At 39.8% G+C, this 25833-nt stretch overlaps 1 protein-coding gene across 1 annotated transcript in view; it reads left to right on the top strand.

Moving 5' to 3' along the window:
* The window catches only part of syt14a (synaptotagmin XIVa), a 101005-nt gene that overhangs the window by 67389 nt on the left and 7783 nt on the right, over positions 1–25833 (top strand). The window lies entirely within an intron of this gene.

The following is a 25833-nucleotide window of genomic DNA, read 5'->3' on the forward strand; positions in this document are numbered from 1 at the left end:
CTAACAGCATTCCTCAGTGTGTAGGTTATTTTTCAATCAGAAACATCATTTATAGGTATGGCCCTTTGTTTTGGGGATTCCTTTCCATCCCACCTTACAAGGCAGATATAACACCTTCTTACACCATGTGTGAACTAATTGTCACGTGCATAGCATTATCATCTAAAGTAATTATCAAATTATCCTAAATAAATTCCCACCATGTGGATTGACTATAAATTCAATGTCTGTTGACACATAGCACCATTGTCATCAGCAGTATATGTTGAATTGTATAAGCAATTTAGATTTTAGCTGCCATGTATACTGAAATAAAACTAAAGTCAGAAGTCTACGCTACCAATTTATTTGGATAATTATTATCATTAGCTCAAGCACACACTTTTTTAAAGTGATATTCTGTTTTTGAATTTATATTAAATCTACATACAGTTGAAGTCAGAAGTTTACATACACCTTAGCCAAATAAATTTAAACTCAGTTTTTCACAATTACTGACATTTTAATCCTAGTAAAAATGCCCTGTTTTAGGTCAGGTAGGATCACCACTTTATTTGAAGAATGTGAAATGTCAGAATAATAGTAGAGAGATTGATTTATTTCAGCACATTCCCAGTGGGTAACAAGTTTACATACACTCAATTAGTATTTGGTAGCATTGCCTTTAAATTATTTAACTTGGGTCAAACGTTTCAGGTAGCCTTCCACAAGCTCCCCACAGTAAGTTGGGTGAATTTTGGGCCATTCCTCCTGACAGAGCTTGTGTAACTGTGTCAGGTTTGTAGGCCTCCTTGCTCGCACACACTTTTCAGTTCTGCCCAGACATTTTCTGTTGGATTGAGGTCAGGGCTTTGTGATGGCCACTCCAATACCTTGACTTTGTTGTCCTTAAGCCATTTTGCCACAACTTTGAAAGAATGCTTGGGTTCATTGTCCATTTGGAAGACCCATTTGCGACCGAGCTTTAACTTCCTGACTGATGTCTTGAGATGTTGCTTCAATATATCCACATAATTTTCTTCCCTCATGATGCCATCTATTTTTGGAAGTGCACCAGTCCCTCCTGCAGCAAAGCACCCCCACAACATGATGCTGCCACCCCCGTGCTTCACGGTTGGGATGGTGTTCTTCGGCTTGCAAGCCTCCCCCTTTTTCCTCCAAACATAATGATGGTCACTATGGCCAAACTGTTCTATTTTTGTTTCATCAGACCGGAGGACATTTCTCTAAAAAGTACGATCTTTGTCCCCATGTGCAGTTGCAAACCGTAGTCTGGCTTTTTTATGGCGGTTTTGGAGCAGTGGCTTCTTCCTTGCTGGGCGGTCTTTCAGGTTATGTCGATATAGAACTTGTTTTACTTTGGATTTAGATACTTTTGTACCTGTTGACTCCAGCATCTTCACAAGGTCCTTTGCTGTTGTTCTGGGATTGATTTGAACTTTTCGCACCAAAGTACGTTCATCTCTAGGAGACAGAACACATCTCCTTCCTGAGTTGTATGAAGGTTGCGTGGTCCCATGGTGTTTATATTTGCATACAATTGTTTGTACAGATGAACGTGGTACCTTCAGACTTTTGGAAATTGCTCCCAAGGATGAACCAGACTTGTGGAGGTCTACAATTGTTTTCTGAAGTCTGGTCTGATTTCTTTTGATTTTCCCATGATGTCAAGCAAAGATGCACTGAGTTTGAAGGTAGGCCAAGAAATACATCCACAGGTACACCTCCAATTGACTCAAATTATTTCAATTAGCCTATCAGAAGCCATGACATTTTCTTTAATTTCCCAAGCTGTTTAAAGGCACAGTCAACTTAGTGTATGTAAACTTCTGACCAACTTGAATTATGATGCAGGGAATTATAAGTGAAATAATCTGTCTGTAAACAATTGTTGGAAAAATGACTTGTGTCATGCACAAAGTAGATGTCCTAACCGACTTGCCAAAACTGTAGTTTGTTAACAAGAAATGTATGGAGTGGTTGAAAAACGAGTTTTAATGACTCCAACCTAAGTGTATGTAATCTTCCGACTTCAACTCTACTTCCATGGTTGGTTAAATTTACTCTCCCCTTCAGCTGCCCCTAATTTATCAATTTTAAAACTTCCGAGTCGATATACAACAATATTATGAGCAACGCGCATGCCCTGCCCACTTGAGGATCTGACTTTTTCAGCCATCTATTTCCTGTGTTTGAGGGGTGCAAAATCCACTTGTCACTTGATTGATTGCTTTAATTTTACACCTGTGACTCTATCGTATTCTTGCTTGTGCCTTTTATTTTTCCCCGTTAATATTACGACCGTGGAATTCTTTGTAATGACCTGTCATTATACCCTGATGAAGACAGCTTGTCTGTCGAAACGTTGGACATACATATTTTTGCATCTGAGCTCCTAGAGTGTGCGGCGCTCCTTTATTTTTTAAGTGTTTCACTCCGCTAGCCAGCACCTCGCCTAAATAGGTGTGCGTTTCTTTCGCCTCTAGATTGTAATGACCTGTCCAACACACCCTGGTAATGGCTGAAATGGGCTAAATAGAATATATTGTCTTACCGTTGAATTTATTGGAATGCAAAAGCTTTGTCGAAGATTTAAAGCTCTGTATTGACACTTACATCACAAGAAACAGAAGAAAGATAACTTTATTTTTTATTATTAATACAGTTGTAGTAGATTACACACTTCTGAAAATGAACACTCGGATTATAGTGAGTGACATTATGTCTGATCTCGCAAACACTGTAAAGTATGTTTAGATAGGTGTAATCTCGAGCTAAGCGTGTAGATTTTTTATTATTAATACAGTTGAAATGTTTACAAATATACATTTTCATTTAGCAGACGCTCTTTTCCAGAGCGACTTACAAATTGGTGCATTCACCTTATGATATCCAGTGGAACAACCACTTTAGAATAGTACATCTATATCTTTTTTGGGGATGAGGGGGGTTAGAAGGATTACTTAATCCAATCCAGGTATTCCTTAAAGAGGTGAGGTTTCAGGTGTCTCCGGAAGGTGGTGATTGACTCCGCTGTCCTGGCGTCGTGAGGGAGCTTGTTCCACCATTGGGGTGCCAGAGCAGCGAACAGTTTTGACTGGGCTGAGCGGGAACTGTGCTTCCGCAGAGGTAGGGAGGCGAGCAGCCAGAGGTGGATGAACGCAGTGCCCTTCTTTGGGTGTAGGGACTGATCAGAGCCTGAAGGTACGGAGGTGCCATTCCCCTCACAGCTCCGTAGGCAAGCACCAGGGTCTTGTAGCAGATGCGAGCTTCAACTGGAAGCCAGTGGAGTGTGTGGAAGAGCGGGGTGACATGAGAGAACTTGGGAAGTTTGAACACCAGACAGGCTGCGGCGTTCTGGATGAGTTGTAGGGGTTTAATGGCACAGGCAGGGAGCCCCGCCAACAGCGAGTTGCAGTAATCCAGACGGGAGATGACAAGTGCCTGGATTAGGACCTGCGCCGCTTCCTGTGTGAGGCAGGGTCGAACTCTGTGAATGTTGTAGAGCATGAACCTACAGGATCGGGTCACCGCCTTGATGTTAGCGGAGAAATACAGGGTGTTGTCCAGGGTCACGCCAAGGCTCTTAGCACTCTGGGAGGAGGACACAACGGAGTTGTCAACCGTGATGGCGAGATCATGGAACGGGCAGTCCTTCCCCGGGAGGAAGAGCAGCTCCGTCTTGCCGAGGTTCAGCTTGAGGTGGTGATCCGTCATCCACACTGATATGTCTGCCAGACATGCAGAGATGCGATTCGCCACCTGGTTATCAGAAGGGGGAAAGGAGAAGATTAATTGTGTGTCGTCTGCGTAGCAATGATAGGAGAGACCATGTGAGGATATGACAGAGCCAAGTGACTTGGTGTATAGCGAGAATAGGAGAGGGCCTAGAACTGAGCCCTGGGGGACACCAGTGGTGAGAGCACGTGGTGCGGAGACGGATTCTCGCCACGCCACCTGGTAGGAGCGACCGGTCAGGTAGGACGCAATCCAAGCGTGGGCCGCGCCGGAGATGCCCAACTCGGAGTGGGTGGAGAGGAGGATCTGATGGTTCACGTTAGATTACACACTTCCGAAAATGAACACTCGGATTATAGTGAGTGATATTATGTCTGATCTCGCAAAACAATGTAAAATATGTTTAGATTGGTATAACCTAGAGCCATGCGTGTTGATTTTTTATCTGAGGGTATCCTGCTATTGAAACACTTGTTGAATTATGCAAGAAAACGTGACAACAACAGTAACTTATGAGGCAGTCTAGACAGCGTAGGTGAGTGTACGTAGGGCAGACAGAGCTAGGTATTACTACACTTTTGGAGCTAGAAACACAAGCATTTAGCTGCACCTGCGATAACATCTACAAATCTTTGTACGTGACCAATAAACTTTGATTTTATGATTTGATTTGAGCAAGTGTTTGGTGGATGCAACCCTGATCCACCTTTTTATGTTCATGTTTCATATACTGTATGCAAATACAGCCGACACATTTCTTTATTTTAACACAAAATATCCAAAAAATATACCTGATACAATAAGAAAATGTATATATGAGTGCATTCTAAGGAGAAAAATGTTGACATTTGACAATAGATTTAATACCTGTGTCATGACTTTCCCTCCTGGGTGAGGATCAAAGAGAGCCCCCGCTCTCTCCCACCAGAGAGGAAGGGGGGAAGTGGGCCGGTTTTATGACTTCAACAACCAGTCGTAAACTCTCTCTCTCTGGACCTGCAATATGGAGAAGGAAAAAATCCTTTGTGTGTAGAGAGAGAATCTGCCGCCAAAACTCTAACATCCAAAAGTGGATAATGGAACAATATTCCTAAAATAAAGAATGTGGGAAATGGTTGGTGGGGATCCTAACAGTAAATCCTATCGAAAGTGTATTTTGTGATATCATAAGGGACGGTATAACTAAATAACTGTAACTCTACAAATGTATACGTCCCAGTTAGCCGATTTACATCTAAATGTTGTAAAACTTATATGATTCAATACGAAGCTATTTGTGTGAATATGTAATGTGATTTTAACCTTCTAGAGGAGAATTGTTTTTCATGTAAGCTTTTGCAGAGTCAGTGACCACGTCCATGTGAGCACAGACAATGTGGCAACGTGATGGAACTGCCCTCCAAGGCGAGTGCATAAAAGGACTGCTAACAATTTACATTAGACCAGAAAGCATGGAGCAGTGGCTATATGTTGAAATGGTTTAAAACTACCAGACCAGAAAATGATAAGACTCAAACTTTCGAGTGAAGGAGTTAAATACTACATCAGTCTGCAGCTGTTTAAGTACTTTAGTCTAGTAAAATCGACCAAGACCATCGCGTGTGTACTTCTGATGTATGCAGTCTAACAAACGCTCAGAGACAAAGAGGTCAACTACAACTGAGGACATTGTGACCTCTGGTGGACAAACAGAGACTTACACAACCAGAGGCTTTGGGTCGAACTATTCGTCACAGACGGATCGAGTGGTTTCAACAGAGAGCAGACAGACAAAGACTTCTAAGCGTAAATATACACTACCGTTCAAAAGTTTGGGGTCACTTAGAAATATCCTTGTTTTTTAAAGAAAAGCACATTTGTTGTCCATTAACCTCTATGGGCTAGGTGGTGCACTCCATCAACAGCAGGTGCATTTCAAGAGCGGCAAATTTGAATCCAAATAAATGTCAAAATTCAAATTTTTCAAACATACAACTATTTTACACCCTTTGAAAGATAAACATCTCCTTAATCTAACCACGTTTTACGATTTCAAAAAGGTTTTACGGCGAAAGCATACATTTAGAGTATGTTAGGACAGTACATTTACAAGAGTTGTGTGTAATGTTGTGCCAATTCAAAGACAGGCGTCACCAAAACCATAAAATCAGCTAAAATTATGCACTAACCTTTTACAATCTCCAACAGATGACACTCCTAGGACATTGTGTTAGACAATGCATGCATTTTTAGTTCTATCAAGTTCATATTTATATCCAAAAACAGCGTTTTACTGTGGTGTTGATGTTCAGGAAATCGTTTCCCTCCAATAACCGGCATTCAAGTCAGCACCACAAATTAAATAATTAAAATTAGAAAACATTGGTAAAATATTATATTGTCATTTAAAGAATTATAGATTTACATCTCTTGAACGCAATCAACTTGCCAGATTTAAAAATAACCTTACTGGGAAATCACACTTTGCAATAATCTGAGCACTGCGCCCAGAAAAATACGCGTTGCGATACAGACTAGCCGCCATGTTGGGGAGATCTAAAATCGAAAATACTATGTAAATAATCCATTACCTTTGATTCTCTTCATCAGATGTCACTTCCAGGTATCACAGGTCCATAACGAATGTAGTTTTGTTAAAAAAAGCTCATCATTTATGTCCAAAAATCTCCGTCTTGTTAGCACATGATCTAAGCCCGCCGGACTTCACTTCATGAACGAGGGGAAAAAATATATTTACGTTCGTTCAAACATGTCAAACGTTGTATAGCATAAATCATTAGGGCCTTTTTTAACCAGAACATGAATAATATTCAAGGTGGACGAATGCATTCTCTTTTATAACGTATTGGAACGAGGGTACCCAACATGAACTCGCGCGCCAGGTGTCTAATGGGCCATCATCGTTCCATGGCTCTTGTTCGGTCAGATCTCCCTCCAGAAGACTCAAAACACTTTGTAAAGGCTGGTGACATCTAGTGGAAGCAATAGGAAGTGCCAAAATATTCCTCAGCCCCTGTGTTTTTCAATGGCATAGGTTTAAAGGTAATACAACACATCAGGTATCCACTTCCTGTCAGAATCTGTCTCAGGGTTTTGCCTGCCAAATGAGTTCTGTTATACTCACAGACACCATTCAAACAGTTTTAGAAACTTTAGGGTGTTTTCTATCCATATATAATAAGTATATCCATATTCTAGTTACCTGGTAGGATTAGTAACCAGATTAAATCGGGTACATTTTTTTATCCAGCCGTGCAAATACTGCCCCCTAGCCCTAACAGGTTAAAATAACATCAAATTGATCAGAAATACAGTATAGACATTGTTAATGTTGTAAATGACTGTTGTAGCTGGAAATGGCAGATTTTTTATGGAATATCTACATAGGCGTACAGAGGCCCATTATCAGCAACCATCACTCCTGGGATCCAATGGCACGTTGTGTTAGCTAATCGAAGTTGATCTTTTAAAAGGAAAATTGATCATTAGAAAACCCTTTTGCAATTATGTTAGCACAGCTGAAAACTGTTGTTCTGATTAAAGAAGCAATAAAACTGTCCTTCTTTGGATTAGTTGAGTATCTGGAGCATCAGCATTTGTGGGTTCGATTACAGGCTCAAAATGGCCAGAAACAAAGACCTTTCTTCTGAAACTTGTTAGTCAATTCTTGTTCTAAGAAATGAAGGCTATTCCATGCGAGAAATTGCCAAGAAACTGAAGATCTCGTACAACGCTATGTACTACTCCCTTCACAGAACAGCTCAAACAGGCTCGAACCAGAATAAAAAGAGTGGGACAACTGAGCAAGAGGACAACTACATTAGAGTGTCTAGTTTGAGAAACAGACAGCTCACAAGTCCTCAACTGGCAGCTTCATTAAATAGTACCCGCAAAACACCAGTCTCAACTTCAACAGTGAAGAGGCGACTCCGGGATGCTGGCCTTCTAGGCAGAGTTGCAAAGAAAAAGCCATATCTCAGACTGGTCAATAAAAATAAAAGATTAAGATGGGCAAAAGAACACAGACACTGGACAGAGGAACTCTGCCTACAAGGCCAGCATCCCGAAGTCATCTCTTCACTGTTGAAGTTGAGACTGGTGTTTTGCGGGTACTATTTAATGAAGCTGCCAGTTGAGGACTTATGAGGACTTATGTTGTTCTCTTATTCAGGCAAAAATGTCTCCAATGGATTATACATTTATTCATTGGATGGTTCTCTCATGGATTCAGTTCCCGCCTAAAAATATCTTGCTCCGGTTTCCCGATAGCGATGGAACTTAGGCTTAGCGTGTTTTAACGATGCATCTTTCCTACAACTGCCGAAGATGTAACACGCATTTCCCAAAACAACATGCAGAGAGAACGTTTGCTAAGTGCGCTGTTGAGGCATGTGTCGACACTGATAGGATCGAAAGAAAGGCAGGGCTGCTCTCTGATCAGTGTTCTACCTTTCCAATCTTACCTTAAAATTTGAATTATTCCACAATACTGACAACGAATCAGCTCCTATAGACATATAATCACCTATGGCTACAAAAGTTGAGGCGGCTTATTTTAATGCTTGCCCTATAATAATGAACTAAATCAAGATGTGGCATCATTGCATACATTACACATCATGAAATATATTGAGCCAAAAATGTGACAGTAGCGTACAAATAGCTAAATAAAACTCAATAAAATGAATTAACATTAACCTCTCTAGGGTCGTCCCACCTACGTAACAGCCAGTGGAATCCTGTGGCGCGTTATTCAAATACCTTAGAAATGCTATTACTTCAATTTCTCAAACATATGACTATTTTACACCATTTTAAAGACAAGACTCTCCTTTATCTAACCACACTGTCCGATTTCAAAAAGGCTTTACAACGAAAGCAAAACATTAGATTATGTCAGCAGAGTACCCAGCCAGAAATAATCAGACACCCATTTTTCAAGCTAGCATATAATGTCACATAAACCCAGAAGACAGCTAAATGCAGCACTAACCTTTGATGATCTTCATCAGATGACAACCCAAGGACATTATGTTATACAATACATGCATGTTTTGTTCAATCAAGTTCATATTTATATCAAAAAACTGCTTTTTACATTAGCATGTGACGTTCAGAACTAGCATACCCCCCGCAAACTTCCGGCGAATTTACTAACAATTTACTAAATTACTCACGATAAACGTTCACAAAAAGCATAACAATTATTTTAAGAATTATAGATACATTACTCCTCTATGCACTCGATATGTCAGATTTTAAAATAGCTTTTCGGTGAAAGCACATTTTGCAATATTCTAAGTACATAGCCCGGCATCACAGGGCTAGCTATTTAGACACCCAGCAGGTTTAGCACTCACCAATATCAGATTTACTATAAGAAAAATGGTCTTACCTTTCCTGTTCTTCGTCAGAATGCAGTCCCAGGACTTCTACTTCAATAACAAATGTAGGTTTGGTCCCAAATAATCCATAGTTATGTTCCAACAGCGACGTTTTGTTCGTGCGTTCTAGACACTATCCCAATGGTAAATAACGGTCGCACGCACGGCGCATTTCGTGACAAAAGAGTTCTAAATATTTCATTACCGTACTTCGAAGCATGTCAACCGCTGTTTAAAATCAATTTTTATGCCATTTTTCTCGTAAATATTCCGACCGGGAATCTGCAATTAGATAAACAGCCGAAGGAAAATATATCACTGGGTCGAATCGGGCACGCGCCTAATTCCATTGTCCTCTGATGGGCCACTTGGCAAAGGCGATTATGTGTTTCAGCCTGAGGCTGCCTCGTCATCGTTCAGGTTTTTCCCGGGCTCTGAGAGCCTATTGGAGCCGTAGGAAATGTCACGTTACAGCTAAGATCCTGACTCTTCAATAAACAGAAGCAAGAACAACAACACCTTGTCAGACAGGCCACTTCCTGCATGAAACCTTCTCAGGTTTTTGCCTGCCAAATGAGTTCTGTTATACTCACAGACACCATTCAAACAGTTTTAGAAACTTTAGGGTGTTTTCTATCCATATGTAATAAGTATATGCATATTCTAGTTACTGGGTAGGAGTGGTAACCAGATTAAATCGGGTACATTTTTTATCCGGCGGTGTAAATACTGCCCCCTAGCCCTAACAGGTTAATGTTTTGTATATTCGGTCTATGTATTTATCTTTTAATACACTCATCTCGGTTTTCTTTTGAAGCGTCTTCTCTTGTTTTGCAAAGAATGGGCAAGTTTGTATCTAGTTTTCCATATATTCTAAAATCTGCATATTTTGTGTTTCCACCAAACAAACTTGTTGCAGATACAAATCAGTGCGTGATGAGGTAGTGCACACAAAATGTACGTTTTCGCCTACGTTTTAATATCCCGCTAAAGAATTTAAGTTTTTCCATCACATTTTCATCTCTACCGCTAGTTTTGTTACAAAAATTGTTGCATTAAATAGTAAATGTGCCTACTCTCGTCTTGGCATGTGTGCTGTAGCCAACAGCTCACAGATTTTTTATATGGTATGACTTTCCTTGACCTTTATATGCCTGTGATGTCATCACCCAGATTTGGCACAGCATTAATGGGACTCTACCTCATGTTGAGTTGCGTATATCGCACTCCTGTTTTCTACCGTTTGTACATGGCTTTATTTTGTAGTTTGCAAGGCAATAAACATTGAAACGGGTGTGGCTAATCCTTGTAAAGTTACCATAGATGATTTAGGAAACAGCTCGAAGATTTAACGATGCTCCTACAAAGGTTCTAACGATGAACATAGCCTTAAGATGCTTTTGGGAAGTCGGGCCCAGGGCATTTGGATTGACAAAGATTTAACTTTAAAAAAACATACGGATTTAAAGTGAGCTTTTTTTCATGGATCATGCCTTTCCCTTAACACCAGGAAGCAGATTGTACAGCCAACCGTCCTGCCAGTTCTCAACTATGGTGACACCATCTATCAGAATGCAGCAGCCACTACTCTAAAACCCTTAGATGCCGTTTACCACAGCGCTCTTCACTTTATCACAAGTGACAGGTTTACAGGTTCAGTACACATCCTTGCATCCTGTATCAGAAGGTCGGAAGATCACTTCATGAATCCCTTTTTGTTTACAAAGCTCCGCTGCACAAGCTTCCAGCTTATCTTGCCTCACTTTTAAGGTATAAAAATATGAGGCACCAAACCCGTTTACAGGGTGTAACGGCTGTCTGAAGAAGTAGACCAAGGCGCAGCGTGTTGTGTGCTCATATTTAATTGTAATCGAGACACTTTGAACAAAACAAGAAAATGGCAGCCAAACAATTCTGTCAGGTATAACAAAACAATAAACAGAAAATTAACTACCCACAAACCCCAAAGGAAAACAGGCTGCCTAAGTATGACTCCCAATCAGCGACAACGATGTACAGCTGTCCCTGATTGAGAGCCATACCAGGCCAAAACAAAGAAATACAAAGCATAGAAAAACGGACATAGAATGCCCACCCAAATCACACCCTGACCAAACCTAAATAGAGAGATAAAAAAGGCTCTCTCAGGTCAGGGCGTGACACAGGGTTAATTAACTCTTGAAGTCCCACTAGTCTCCACGGAGCTAGGAAAAGTTTTGGAATGGCCTATAAGGCTCTTGATTCCCTGGTGCCTCTACAGCAGTTTAGGACTCTGTGTTAAATGAGAGTTGTAATTGTTTTGACTGAGTATAAACATGTGTATGTATTGTTGAAATTGTGGTGCTGAATTTATAAATTGTTGTTTTATTTGTATTTTATTGGAAATATCCATTGATATTGTTGAATTGTTGTCTTCAGGGCACAATTGTAAATGAGACCCTGGTCTCAATGGGTTCCACTGAATAAATAAAGGTTAGATAAAATAATGCAGTTGAATCCCGCTATTCGTTCATTCTACTAGATGAAAAGACAAAATGAGTAAGACATTCTGGCATTTAAAGCATACAACATTTTGAAAATTGTTCATAATATAAAGCTTTCTATTTTTGCGTATTCAAAATCCCTGCTATTTAGAACCCAAGTACGGGTATTTGGACAAAACCAATATCCCGGCCTTCGCATTCAGGGTAAACTCTGTTTTTGAAGAACATATTGTATAAGTTATAGTTCTTTTTGATTCATGTCAAAAAGAATGAACTTGAGTTTGACAATAATATTACCTACATCTCAGGTTAGTGTGTCTTGGGTCACATCCATCAAATTCCTTGCAAGATCATGTCATCGAGGGACCAGCGGCAGTTCTAGACCATTTCAACTGGGGGGGCCAAGCTGGGGCCAGTTGTACTGTTAGAGGGGCCAGTTACATTAGACGTTACTGTTGTCATATTGTTTCCTTCACTGCATTGCAGGCATTAGCAGGCAAAAGACCATGTTCATAATCATCATCATTGCCACTGTCTAATAACGGATGTAAAAAAAGAACGATAGCAAATTTTGTTATGTAAAAATTATTTCATACTCCACATTTAGGGGGGCCACAAGGGGGTCCAAAATTGTTGTCACTGGGGCACTGCCCCCCCCCTCCCCCCAGAACCGCTAGTGCGAGGGACCCCCCACCCCTGAAAATTGACATTTCCTATTGTTTTATTATTATTATGCCACAATTGAAAATATTTAGTTCATGTACCTCTTTAATTTCAGGAAATTATCAAATATGTAGGCCATATGAAGTTGTCTGAGCACTACCTTGCTGCAAACTGTCCCCCTGTTTTTACCCCCTTTACCCTTCATCTCCCTTCCAACTCCAAAAAATGACCAGAGGCTCCAGGAAGTTTGTGTGATACTGATGACCTTCTGACCCTGTTTCTCTCTCCTGCTGTTGTTTGTGTTCCCACTTTCTCTCTCTTTGTTTTGTCTGCTCCTGAACTCTCTCACCCCAACTATTGACATCTTGGTCCATTGTTTCTCTTACTGCTTACCAACCCTTGTTGTCAGATGGGCTGTTCTGTTGTCTAAAACACTTGATAGGTGGCCAGGTTTATATTATCAGAGGTGAGTCTCTTTGGCTAGCAGACTGAGGTGTCTGCCAGCTCCCAACTATCAGTGTTGGACACTGTCTATCTGTCTCTGTCTGTCTCTGTTTCTGTCTTTCTTTCGTTCTTTCTTACTCTCTCTCTCTCTCTGCACTGAGATGTAAGTAGACTAGAAAGTCGCAATGTATTCTCATGGATGCAGGTTGTCAGGCTGCCAATAAAATATATACAATTTCAATGTCAATTCTTAGTAAATGTGAGTTGAATAATTGTGATTTGACAGTGGCACATCTAAGATGAGAAAACCTACAAAATGTACCAAAAAACCTACAGCTCACCATTATATTAAATGTCACCCAACCACAAACGATAAAGATCACTGCCTAGGACCAGATATAGGCAATACTTGGCCTTAATTTGTTAACCTTATCATACTGCATATAACGCAGCAGGTAGCCTAGTGGTTAAGAACATTGGGCCAGTAACTGAAAGGGCGCTGGTTTGAATTCCCGAGCCGACTAGGTGAAAAATCTGTCAATATGCCCTTGAGCTAGTCACTTAACCCTAGTTGCTCCTGTAAGTCGCTCTGGATAAGAGCATCTGCTAAATGACTAAAATGTAAAAATGACTCATCCATGAAGAACATTGGGTAGCACTTTATAATAACTCCATGTAATAAAGCATTTATTATGGATTTGTAAATTGTTTATTCATAATTTATTAATCATTACTCCATTCATAAGATTTAATTTAGGTCCTTATAAACTATTTAATAATCATTAGTTAAGCATTGTTGCATGGCCTCATCTAAAGTGTGGACTATTTATACTTTATAAGTACTTTATAAATGTTTTGAGTGACCAGTGTAATTTCTCACAAAAATATGGACATGCCATTGGTAGATGCTCCTTAAGGTCTCCAAATAGCCTAAAACAGTGGTGGGCAACATACGGGGGAGGTTTGAGTAAAAACTTTATTTGGGGGGGATGGGTGATTATTTTGGGTTAGCAAAACACTACAGGCCACTCTTGAATGTCTAACACTAGATATAAAGTATGTATAAATTATAATGGACCCATATGCTTTCAAGTAACTGCTTTTTTCTAGGCTGCAAATTGCTTTTGACTAAGAAATTGGTCGCAAAAAAATTGTCCCTCCTCTGAATTTGGAAATCCCAATGTGGCCATCAAGCCAAAATCATTGCCCACCCCTGGCCTAGAACATATCATTGGTAAAAGAATAAGCACACAACACTGGATGTTAAAAGAAATATATCAACAATTTTATATATCAACAACACTCAAAACATTTATAAAGTATGTATAACGTATAAAGGCCAAAATTAAGATGAGGCCACATAAAATACTTAAAAGGTTGAGTAAATTAGAATTTTATCTGCAAATGTAGCAACATTTCAATTTTACGGTGCCTTGCAAAAGTATTCAGACCCCTTTTAGGTGGTGGGCCGTAGCAAGCTATATGCTTTAGTTTTCAAGATGATCAATCTCTGTCTTTTGTTGGAAATGTCAATTCTTGCAATTTGTTTCAAAATACTTATTATTATGTCTGCTAGTTGGACAGGCAAACGCCGTAGAGTACTAAACTGTGAACCAATCAAAACTCTGTACTATATATGGTACTATCTCTGCTGATCACGTCTGCCAATCACATTATCTGTATCTAAGGTACAGTAGTAGACAGCTGCTGACATCTCGAGATAGCAGTTTGTCGAACGAAGAACTATCAGGTAAAGTATACCAGAAGAAACGTGATACCATCAATGCAAGCTGTACAATTACTCCCAACGTAGAACACGGCAACCTTAATAATGTAGCTAGCTTACTAGTTAGCTAGCTAGTTACAACAAGTAGAACTGCTGTTTGCTAGCTGGAGCAGATAGCTTTATCACTAGCTAGCATGTCATTCCGGAAAAAGGAACATTTTAGCTAACAGTTTATTTCCAGTAATAATTTAAGACTACATAAATCTATAAGACAAGTAGTGTAAATCTAATACAGTCATCAAGGCAGGACCCATTTAATTCATACTGACAAATAAAAAATGCCACATTATTATCCCTGTCAATAGTTAGTCAGAGGATTGCAGAGCACCCTGCCTCAGACTGTCAGGATGTTCATTTTCTAGCTCACAAACTACATTCCTTTGCTGTGATGATTTATTTTACTCATTCTTTTAATTTTGTCTCACATGAAACAATATGTTGGAACATTGCTGCAGGGACTTCCTTCCATTCAGCCACAGGAGCGTTAGTGAGGTCGGGCACTGATGTTGGGTGATTAGGCCTGGCTCGCAGTCAGCATTCCAATTCATCCCAAAGGTGTTTGATGGGTTTGAGGTCAAGGCTCTCTGCAATTTCTGTATGGACCTCACTTTGTGCACGGTGGCATTGTCATGCTGAAACAGGAAAGGGCCTTCCCCAAACTGTTGCCACAAAGTTGGAAGCACAGAATCATCTAGAATGTCTTTGTATGCTGTAGCATTAAGATTTCCCTTCACTGGAACTAAGGGACTGAGCCCGAACCATGAAAAACAGCCCCAGACCATTATTCCTACTCCACCAAACTTTACAGTTAACACTATGCATTGGGGCAGGTAGCATTCTCCTGGCATCTGCCAAAACCAGATTCATCCATTGGACAGCCAGATGGTGAAGCGTGATTCGTCACTTTCCACTATTCCAGAGTCCAATGATGGCGAGCTTTACACCACTCCAGCCAACGCTTGGCATTGTGCATTGGTGATCTTAGGCTTGTGTGCTGCTGCTCGGCCATGGGAACCCATTTCATGAAGCTCCCGATGAACAGTTATTGTACTGACGTTGCTTCCAGAGGCAGTTTGGAACTCAGAGTGAGTTTTGCAACCGAGGACAGACGATTTTTACTCGCTACTCGTTTCAGAACTCGGCAGTCCCATTCTGTGAGTTTGTGTGGCCTACCATTTCGCGGCTGAGATGTTGTTGCTCCTGCAGAGATGGTTGTCCTTCTGGAAGGTTCTCCCATCTCCACAGAGGAACTCTTGAGCTCTGCCCTTCTTCCACGATTACTCAGTTTGGCCGGGTGGCAAGCTCTAAGAAGAGTCTTGGTGGTTCTAAACATCCATTTAAGAATGATGGAGGCCCCTGTGTTCTTTGGGACCTTCAATGCTGCAGACATTTTTGGTACCCTTTCCCAGATCTGTGCCTCAACACAGTCCTGTCTCGGAGCTCTACAGACAATTCCTTCAACCTCATGGCTTGGTTTAAAGGGTCTGAATACATTTTTTATTTTTAATACATTTGCAAAGATGTCTAAAAACCTGTTTTCGCTTTGTCATTATGGGGTATTGTTGGTAGATTGATGAGGATTCTTTTTTATTTAATACATTTTAGAATAAGGCTGTAAACCAAAAAAATGGCGAAAAAGGGAAGGGGTCTGAACACTTTCCAAATGCACTGTATGCAGCTGTCATTTTTAAACCTCCATTCTAGCATACATGACACACACACATCTACATGTTTTTATATGGGTTTCTATGCAAAGTGTATGATTGAATAGGGGGCTCCTGAGTGGCGCAGTGGTCTAAGGCATTGCGTCTCAGTGCTAGAGGCATCACTACAGACCCCGGTTTGATTCCAGGCTGTATGACAACCGGCTGTGATTGGGAGTCTTATAGGGCGGTTCACAATTGGCCCAGCATCGTCCGGATTTGGCTGGGGTAGGCCATCATTGTAAATAATTAATTTGTTCTTAACTGACTTAACTGGTTAAATAAAATAATGTTTCTTAAAACCTACAGCTACAGAGAGTTCTGATTGGTTCTAGGTATAGCAGTTGATTGGTTCCAAGGTTAGCAGTTTGGCAAATTTGCCTGAGCAGATAGTGTTGAAATATACTTTTTATGAGAAAATGTGCAAGAACTGAAGGTGCCAACACATTTTTGTCATCATAAGAATGTTTTACTGTCATATACAAAAACTCTGCTCCTCCCTCAACAGGGATCGATCAACTTCACTTTTTTCGGCTTCGGCCCACCATCGATTGGATTTCTTCACGTTTTATTGTGTTACAAAGTGGGATTAAAATTGATTTAATTATATTTTTTGGGAAGAAAAAATCTAACTATATTTATATATATACAGTTGAAGTCGGAAGTTTACATACACTTAGGTTGTAGTCATTAAAACTCGTTTTTCAACCACTCAACAAATTTCTTGTTAAGAAACTATAGATTTGGCAAGTCGGTTAGGACATCTACTTTGTGCATGACACAAGTAATTTTTACAGACAGATTATTTCACTTATAATTCACTGTATCACTATTCCAGTGTGTCAGAAGTTTACTTACACTAAGTTGACTGTGCCTTTTAAACAGCTTGTAAAATTCCAGAAAATGATGTCATGGCTTTAGAAGCTTCTGAGAGGCTAATTGACATCATTTGAGTCAATTGGAGGAGTACCTGTGGATGTATTTCTTGGCCTACCTTCAAACTCAGTGCCTCTTTTCTTGACATCATGGGAAAATCAAAAGAAATCAGCTGAGACCTCCACAAGTTTGGTTCATCCTTGGGACCAATTTCCAAATGTCTGAAGGTACCACGTTCATCTGTACAAACAATAGTACGCAAGTATAAACACCATGGGACCACGCAGCCGTCATACCACTCAGGAAGGAGACGTGTTCTGTCTGCTAAAGATGATAGTACTTTGGTGCGAAAAGTGCAAATCCATCCCAGAACAACAGCAAAGGACCTTGTGAAGATGCTAGAGTCAACAGGTACAAAAGTATCTATATCCAAAGTAAAACGAGTCCTATGTCGACATAACCTGAATGGCCGCTCAGCAAGGAAGAAGCCACTGCTCCAAAACCGCCATAAAAAAGCCAGACTACTGTTTGCAACTGCACATGGGGACAAAGATCGTACTTTTTGGAGAAATGTCCTCTGGTCTGATGAAACAAAAATAGAACTGTTTGGCCATAATGACCATCGTTATGTTTGGAGGATAACGGGGGAGGCTTGCCAGCTGAAGAACACCATCCCAACCGTGAAGCACGGGGGTGGCAGTATCATGTTGTGGGGGTGCTTTGCTGCAGGAGGGACTGGTGCACTTCCAAAAATAGATGGCATCATGAGTGAGGAAAATTATGTGGATATATTGAAGCAACATCTCAAGACATCAGTCAGGAAGTTAAAGCTTGGTCGCAAATGGGACTTCCAAATGGACAATGACCCCAAGCATAGTTCCAAAGTTGTGGCAAAATGGCTTAAGGACAACAAAGTCGAGGTATTGGAGTGGCCATCACAAAGCCCTGACCTCAATCCTATAGAAAATTTGTGGGCAGAACTAAAAAAGCCCGTGCGAGCAAGGAGGCCTGACTCAGTTACACCAGCTCTGTCAGGAGGAATGGGCCAAAATTCACCCAACTTGTTGTGGGAAGCTTGTGGAAGGCTACCCGAAACGTTTGACCCAAGTTAAACAATTTAAAGGCAATGTTAAACAATTTAAAGGCATTGTTTACATACACACAAATTGAGTGTATGTAAACTTCTGACCCACTGGGAATGTGATGAAAGAAATTAAAGCTTATATAAATAATTCTCTCTACTATTATTCTGACATTTCACATTCTTCAAATAACGTGGTAATCTTAACTGACCTAACACAGGGAATTTTTACAAGGATTAAATGTCAGGAATTGTGAAAAACTGAGTTTAAATGTATTTGGCTAAGGTATATGTAAACTTCCGACTTCAACTGTATATATATATATATATATATATAATGAAATAACTAAAATATAGTCATTGCATAAGTATTCAGCTCCCTGAGTCAATACATGTTAGAAACACCTTTTGCATCGATTACAGCTGTGAGTCCTCTTGGATAAGCATATAGGACAATAGCACACCTGGATTGTAAAATATTATTTAAAAAACTATTCAAGCTCTGTCAAGATGTTGGGGATCATGGCTAGACAGCAATGCTCAAGTCTTGCGACAGATTTTCAAGGAGAATTAAGTCAAGACTTACTTTTCCACTCAGGAACATTCACGGTGTCCTTGGTAAGCAACTCCAGTGTAGATTTGGCCTTGTGTTGTAGGTTATTGTCCTGCTGAAGGTTCCTCTAGTATTTTGCCTGTGCTTAGCTCCATTATGTTCATTTTTATCCTAAAACTCTCCCCAGTGTTTGCCGATGTCAAGCGTACCCATACCGTGATGCATGCTTGTAAGTAAGGAGGCAGTTATTCAGTGATGTGTTTTGTTGGATTCGCCAAAAACATAAGGCGTTGCATTTAGGCCAAAAAGTGTATTCCTTTGCTGTGTTTTCATACAATATTACTTTAATGCCTTGTTGCATACAAGATGCATGTTTTGGAATATGTTTTTTCTGTATATTTGTATTCTTCTTTTCACTCTCATGTAGGTCATTATTGTGGAGTAACTAGAATGTTATTGATCCATCCTCAGTTTTCTCCCATTAAGCCATTGAACTCTGTAGCTGTTTTAAAATCACCAATGGCCTCATGATAACATCCCTGAACAGTTTAATTCCTGTTCTGAAGATCAGTTCAGAAGGACACTTTATCTTTTATGTGTCTGGGTGGTTTAATACATAATCCACATCATAATTATTAACTTGACCATGATTAAACAGATATTCATTGTCTAATTTTGTTATTGTTACCCATCCACCAATCCCTGCCTTTCTTTTTGAGGCTTTCAAAAAGCTCCCTGGTCTTTGTAGTTAAATATGTGCTTAGTATTAAATACCTGACTGAGGGACCTTACAGATGTATGTATGGGGACAGAGAAAGGTTTAGTCACTCAAAATCATGTCAACCCCTATTATTTCACACAGAGTGAGACCATATAACTTATTATGTGATTTTGTTAAGCCAAACTTGACTCCTGAACTAGGCTTGCCTAGACAAAGGGGCTGAATACTTATGCAACAACTATTTTCGCTTTTGCATAAAAATATATATACAGTACCAGTCAAACGTTTGGAAACACGTACTCATTCCAGAGTTTTTCTTTATTTTTACTATGTTCTACATTGTAGAATAGTAGTGAAGACATATAACACATATGGAATCATGTAGTAACCAAGAAAGTGTAAAACAAATAAAAATATATTTTATATTTGAGATTATTCAAAGTAGCCACCCTTTGCCTTGATGACAGCTTTGCACAGTCTTGGCAATCTCTCAACCAGCTTCATGAGGTAGTCACCTGTAATGCATTTCAATTAACAGGTGGGCCTACATTTGTGGAATTTCCTGCATTTGAGCCAGTCAGTTGTGTTGTGACAAGGTAGGGGTGGTATACAGAAGATAGCCCTATTTGGTAAAAGACCAGGTCCATATTATGGCAAGAACAATGAGAAACAACAGTCCATCATTACTTTAAGACATAAAGGTCAGTCAAGCTGCAAAATTTCAAGAACTTTGAAAGTTTCTTCAAGTGCAGTTGCAAAACCATCAAGTGATATTATGTAACTGGCTGTCATGATGACCACCACAGGAAAGAAAGTCCAGAGTTACCTCTGCTGCAGAGGACAAGTTCATTAGAGTTACCATCCTCAGAAATTGCAGCCCAAATAAATAAAAGTAACAGACATATCTCAACATCAACTGTTCAGAGGAGACTGCGTGAATCAGGCCTTCATGGTCGAATTGCCGCAAAGAAACCACAACTAAAGGACACCAATAAAAATAAGAGACTTGCTTGGGCCAAGAAACACGAGCAATGGACATTAGACCGGTGGAAATCTGTCCTTTGGTCTGATGAGTCCAAATTTGAGATTTTTGGTTCCAACCACCGTGTTTTTGTGAGACGCAGAGTAGGGGAACAGATTATCTCTGCATGTGTAGTTTCCACAGTGAAGCATGGAGGAGGTGTGATGGTGTGGGGGTGCTTTGCTGGTGACACTGTCTGTGATTTATTTAGAATTCAAGGCACACTTCACCAGCATGGCTACCACAGGATTCTGCAGTGATACGTCATCCCTTCTGGTTTGTGCTTTGTGGGACCATCATTTATTTTTCAACAGGACAATGATCCAACACACCTCCAGGCTGTGTATGTGCTATTTGACCAAGACGAAGAGTGATGGAGTGCTGCATCAGATGACCTGTCCTTCACAATCACCCGACCTCAACCCAATTGAGATGATTTGGGATAAGTTGGACCGCAGGGTGAACGAAAAGCATCCAACAAGTGCTCAGCATATGTGGGAACTCCTTCAAGACTGTCGGAAAAGCATTCCAGGTGAAGCTGGTTGAGAGAATGTCAAGAGTGTGCAAAGCTGTCATCGAGGCAAAGGGTGGCTACTTTGAAGAATCTCAAATATACAAAAATATTTTGATTTGTTTAACACTTTTTTTGGTTACTATATGATTCCATATGTGTTATTTCATAGTTTTGATGTCTTCACTATTATTCTACAATGTAGAAAATAGTGAAAATAAAGAAAAACCCTTGAATGAGTAGGTGTCAACTTTTGACTGGTACTGTACATACATAAATGAATTTTTGCAAATAAAAAACAGAAAAACATTATTTACAAAAGTATTCAGACCCTTTACTATGAGACTCGAAATTGGGCTCAGGTGCATCCTGTTTCCATTGATAATCTTTGAGATGATTTAGAAATGCACATACCTGTCTATATAAGTTCCCACAGATGACAGTGTATGTCAGAGCCAAAACCAAGGGAATTGTCCTTAGAGCACAGAGACAGGATTGTGTCAAGGCACAGATCTGGAGAAGGGTAGCAAAACATTTCTGAAACATTGAAGGTCCCCAAGAAGATCATTCTTAAATGGAAGAAGTGTGGAACCACCAAGACTCCACCTAGATCTGGCCCCTAGTCACACTGAGCAATCAGGGGAGAAGGGCCTTGGTGGAAGTTGAATCTTTGCCCCAGTCTGAGGTCCCTATGGTCACTCTGACAGAGCTCCAGAGTTCCTCTGTAGAGATGGTAGAACCTTCTAATAGGAAACCATCCCTGCAGCACTCCACCAATCAGGCCTTTATGCTAGAGTGGCCAGACTGAAGCCACTCCTCAGTAAAAGGCACATGACAGCCCGCTTGGAGTTTGCCAAAAAGTCACCTAAAGGACTCAGACCATGAGAAACAAGATTCTCTTGTTTGATGAATCCAAGATTGAAGTCTTTGCCCTGAATACCAAGTGTCACGTCTGGAGGAAACCTGGCACTATCCTTAATGTGTTTTTCAGCGGCAGGGACTGGGAGACTGGTCAGGATTGAGGAAAAGATGAACGGAGTAAATTACAGAGAGATTCTTGATGGAAAACCTGCTCCAGAGCGCTCAAGACCTCAGACTGGGGTGAAGGTTCACCTTCCAACAGGACAATGACCATAAGCACACAGCCAAGAATGTGCAGGAGTGGCTTCGGGACAAATCTGACTGTCCTTGAGTGGCCCAGCCAGAGCCTGGACATGAACCCGATCAAACATTTCTGGAGAGACCTGAAAATAGCTGTGCAGCGACACTCCCCATCCAACCTGACAGAGCTTGAGAGGATCTGCAGTGAAGAATGGGAAAAACTCCCCAAATACAGGTGTGCCGAGCTTGTAGCTTCATATCCAAGAAGACTCTAGGCTATAAAAGGTGCTTCAGTACTGAGTAAAGTGTCTGAATACTTATGTAAATATAAAAACCTGTTTTTGCTTTGTCATTGGGGTATTGTGTGTAGATTGATGAAGAATAAAGCAATTTAATCAATTTTAGAATAAGGCTGTAACGTAACAAAATGTGGAAAATGTCAAGGGGTATGAATACTTTCCGAATGCGATGTACGTTTGTTCTATGAAACTAAATAAATACTGCTCTCTGACGCACAAAACTTCTTTGCTTGATTCATGATAGTGTGGTTAAACAAAGCAAGGAAAGTGAACTTCAAAACATTATGTAGTTTTTATTGGAATTTGCAGCTGTTGTTGGTAAGTAATGAATCTGCTAGATTTAGTGCACTAATGAGTAGTAAATGGTTTATAGGGACCTATATTAAATATCATATTAATTATCTTATGAATCATTATTCAATATTTTAAACGTTGTTTATAAATGTGTGAATAACTACATTACTAACATTTACAAATGTGGGAGTAATGATTCATAAATGAGGAATAAACTATTTACTAATCCATTATAAATACTTCATTACGTGGAGTTATTATAAAGTGCTACCGAACATTGCTAATTCAAAGCTTTGAACAGTATATGTATCAGTGTCTGTGTCTGTGTGTGTGTGTGTGTGTGTGTGTGTGTGTGTGTGTGTGTGTGTGTGTGTGTGTGTGTGTGTGTGTGTGTGTGTGTGTGTGTGTGTGTGTGTGTGTGTGTGTGTGTGTGTGTGTGTGTGTGTGTGTGTATTTTTCACTTACTCCCCATTCCTGATTGTTCTCATGTATGTATTTCTCCGTCCAGCCCTGAGCCTTGCTCCCTGCTTTTTTTCATTGTATGTGGGGTTGTGGGAATCATGATAGCTTGCTTCTCCATATTAGGAGTAATTCAGGCCAACTTTTTGCTTTTGGTGACTTGTGTGATATCATAATGGGATATGCTAGTGAGTGCTGGTGCCATTCAACAAACAATGCAGTCTTTTGGCACATTTTCTACAGTGGGGTCCGGAGTTATTGACACCCTTGATAAAGATGAGCAATAATCACTGTATAAAACAAATAATTCAAGTACAGAGCTATATTGTATGCTCCAAAAATTGGGAAATTATATTATTTTATACTAATATAATTACTCAGAGTAAAATATTTTGTTTAAATAAGATTTTATTGTGAGTAAGATAAGACACTTCTACATTAATGTGGATGCTACCATGCTTATGGATAATACTGAATTAACTGTGAATAATGATGAGTATGGGTCGAAGATCATACCCCCAAGACATGCTAACCATTCACCATTACCAATAACAGAGGAGGTTAGCATGTCTTGGGGGTATGATCTTTGACCCTCTGTAAATGTCTCACTCATCATTTTTCACGATTCATTCAGGATTATTCGTAAACAGGGTAGCAGCCACATTAATGTAGAAGTGTCTTATCTTATTTACAATAAAAGTGATTCCAAGATGACACAATACATTATTTAAATGTTTTGTAATTTAGCAGATGATCTTAACCAGAGTGACTTACAATAATGACCGCATACATTTTCATACTTTTTTTTGTACGATTATTATTATTGTAATCGTATTATTTACCATTCATTTCTAATGGGCACAAAATAATCTGAAACACAACCACAACAAACTGCAATGCATCCAACAAAGTTTATAGTCACAAGCTTGATGTAGTCTAGGAAAGTGGGACCAAATACTAAGCTTTTGACTACTTATTTAAAATAATTTTTAGGGGTGTCAATAATTTAACCCCCAACCTTTTTTGAGAAATAAAGTATTACTTGTTAAACAAAATCTGTTTCTCTGAGCAATTGTATTAGTATAAAACAATATATACTGAACAAAAACATGAACGCAACATGCTACAATTTCAAAGATTTTGCTGAGTTACAGTTCATATCAAGAAATCAGTCAATTCAAATACATTTATTAGGCCCTTATCTATGGATTTTACATGTCTGAGAATACAGATATGCATCTGTTAGTCAAACATACCTTAAAAAAAAGGTATGGGCATGGATCAGAACACCAGTCAGTATCTGGTGTGACCACCATTTGCCTCATGCAGCATGACATTTGATCAGGCTGTTGATTGTGGCCTGTGAAATGTTGTCCCACTCATCTTCAATGGCTGTGTGAAGTTGCTGGATATTGACGGGAACTGAAACACGCTGTCATACATGTCGAACCAGAGTATCCCAAACATGCTCAATGGATGACATGTCTGGTCAATAGGCAGGCCATGGAAGAACTAGGACATTTCAGTTTCCAGGAATTGTGTACAGATCCTTGCGGCATGTGGTGGTGCATTATTATACTGAAATGAGGTTATGGCAGTGGATGAATGGCGCGGTATCTGTGCATTCAAATTGCCATCGATAAAATGCAATTGTGTTCATTGTCCATAATTTATGCCTGCCCATACCATAACCCCACCACCACCATGGAACACTCTGTTCAAAATGTTGACATCAGCAAATTGCTCGCCAACATGACACTATACATGTGATCTGCATGTACGCCGGTTGGGCGTACTGCCAAATTATTTAAAATGATGTTGGAGGTGGTTTATGGTAGAGAAATGAACAGAAAATTCACTGCCAAAAGCTCTGGTGGACATTCCTGCAGTCAGCACGCCAATTGCACACTCCCTCAAAACTGTGACATTGTGTTGTGTGACAAAACTGCACATTTTAGAGTGGCCTTTCATTGTCCTTTTATTTAAGATGCACCTCTAATGATCATGCTGTTTAATCAGGTTCTTGATATGCCACACCTGTCAGGTGGATGGATTATCTTGGCAATGGAGAAATGCTCACTAACAGGGATGTAAACCAATTTGTGCTAGAAATTTGTGAGAAATAAGCTTTTTGTGCATATGGAACATTTCTGGGATCTTTTATTTCAGCTATTAAAACATGGGACCAACACATTACATGTTGCATTTATATTTTTGTTCATTGTAATTTCCCAATTTTTTGGAGCATACAATATAGCTCAGTATTTGAACTATTTATTTTATACAGTCATTACTGCTTATCTTTATCAAAAATGTCAATCATTTTGGGAACCCACTGTACTTCATAACAATTGTCTGTCTCTCCATACAATTTTGTTTTATTATAGTATTGTAACGTTGTATTTTACAATATGTTAATTCTGGAGATTTGCGTAAATGCTTTCCCAGTGAAGTTAAAGCTTCTTAAAATCTATTGACAATAAAACAGTAAAATACCTCATCAGTCAACCAAAAGTTATTGTAATTGCTCTATTACATTAATTTGATGCTACAGTATATCGCTCTTCACATGGGAATTTATTTGTGCGGTCAGCAGGTGTTCTGGGGAGTTTTTGACTTCTGAATATTGACAAAATTCAGACGTGATTGACTTTACAGAAATAGTAACATCTGGCTACACTGACAAATCTAAAAGCTGTGAAGTCAGAATCAGGCC

This window comes from Salmo salar, chromosome 11 (genome assembly GCF_965601325.2).
Source record: "Salmo salar chromosome 11, fSalSal1, whole genome shotgun sequence".
Classification (NCBI taxonomy): Eukaryota; Metazoa; Chordata; class Actinopteri; order Salmoniformes; family Salmonidae; genus Salmo; species Salmo salar.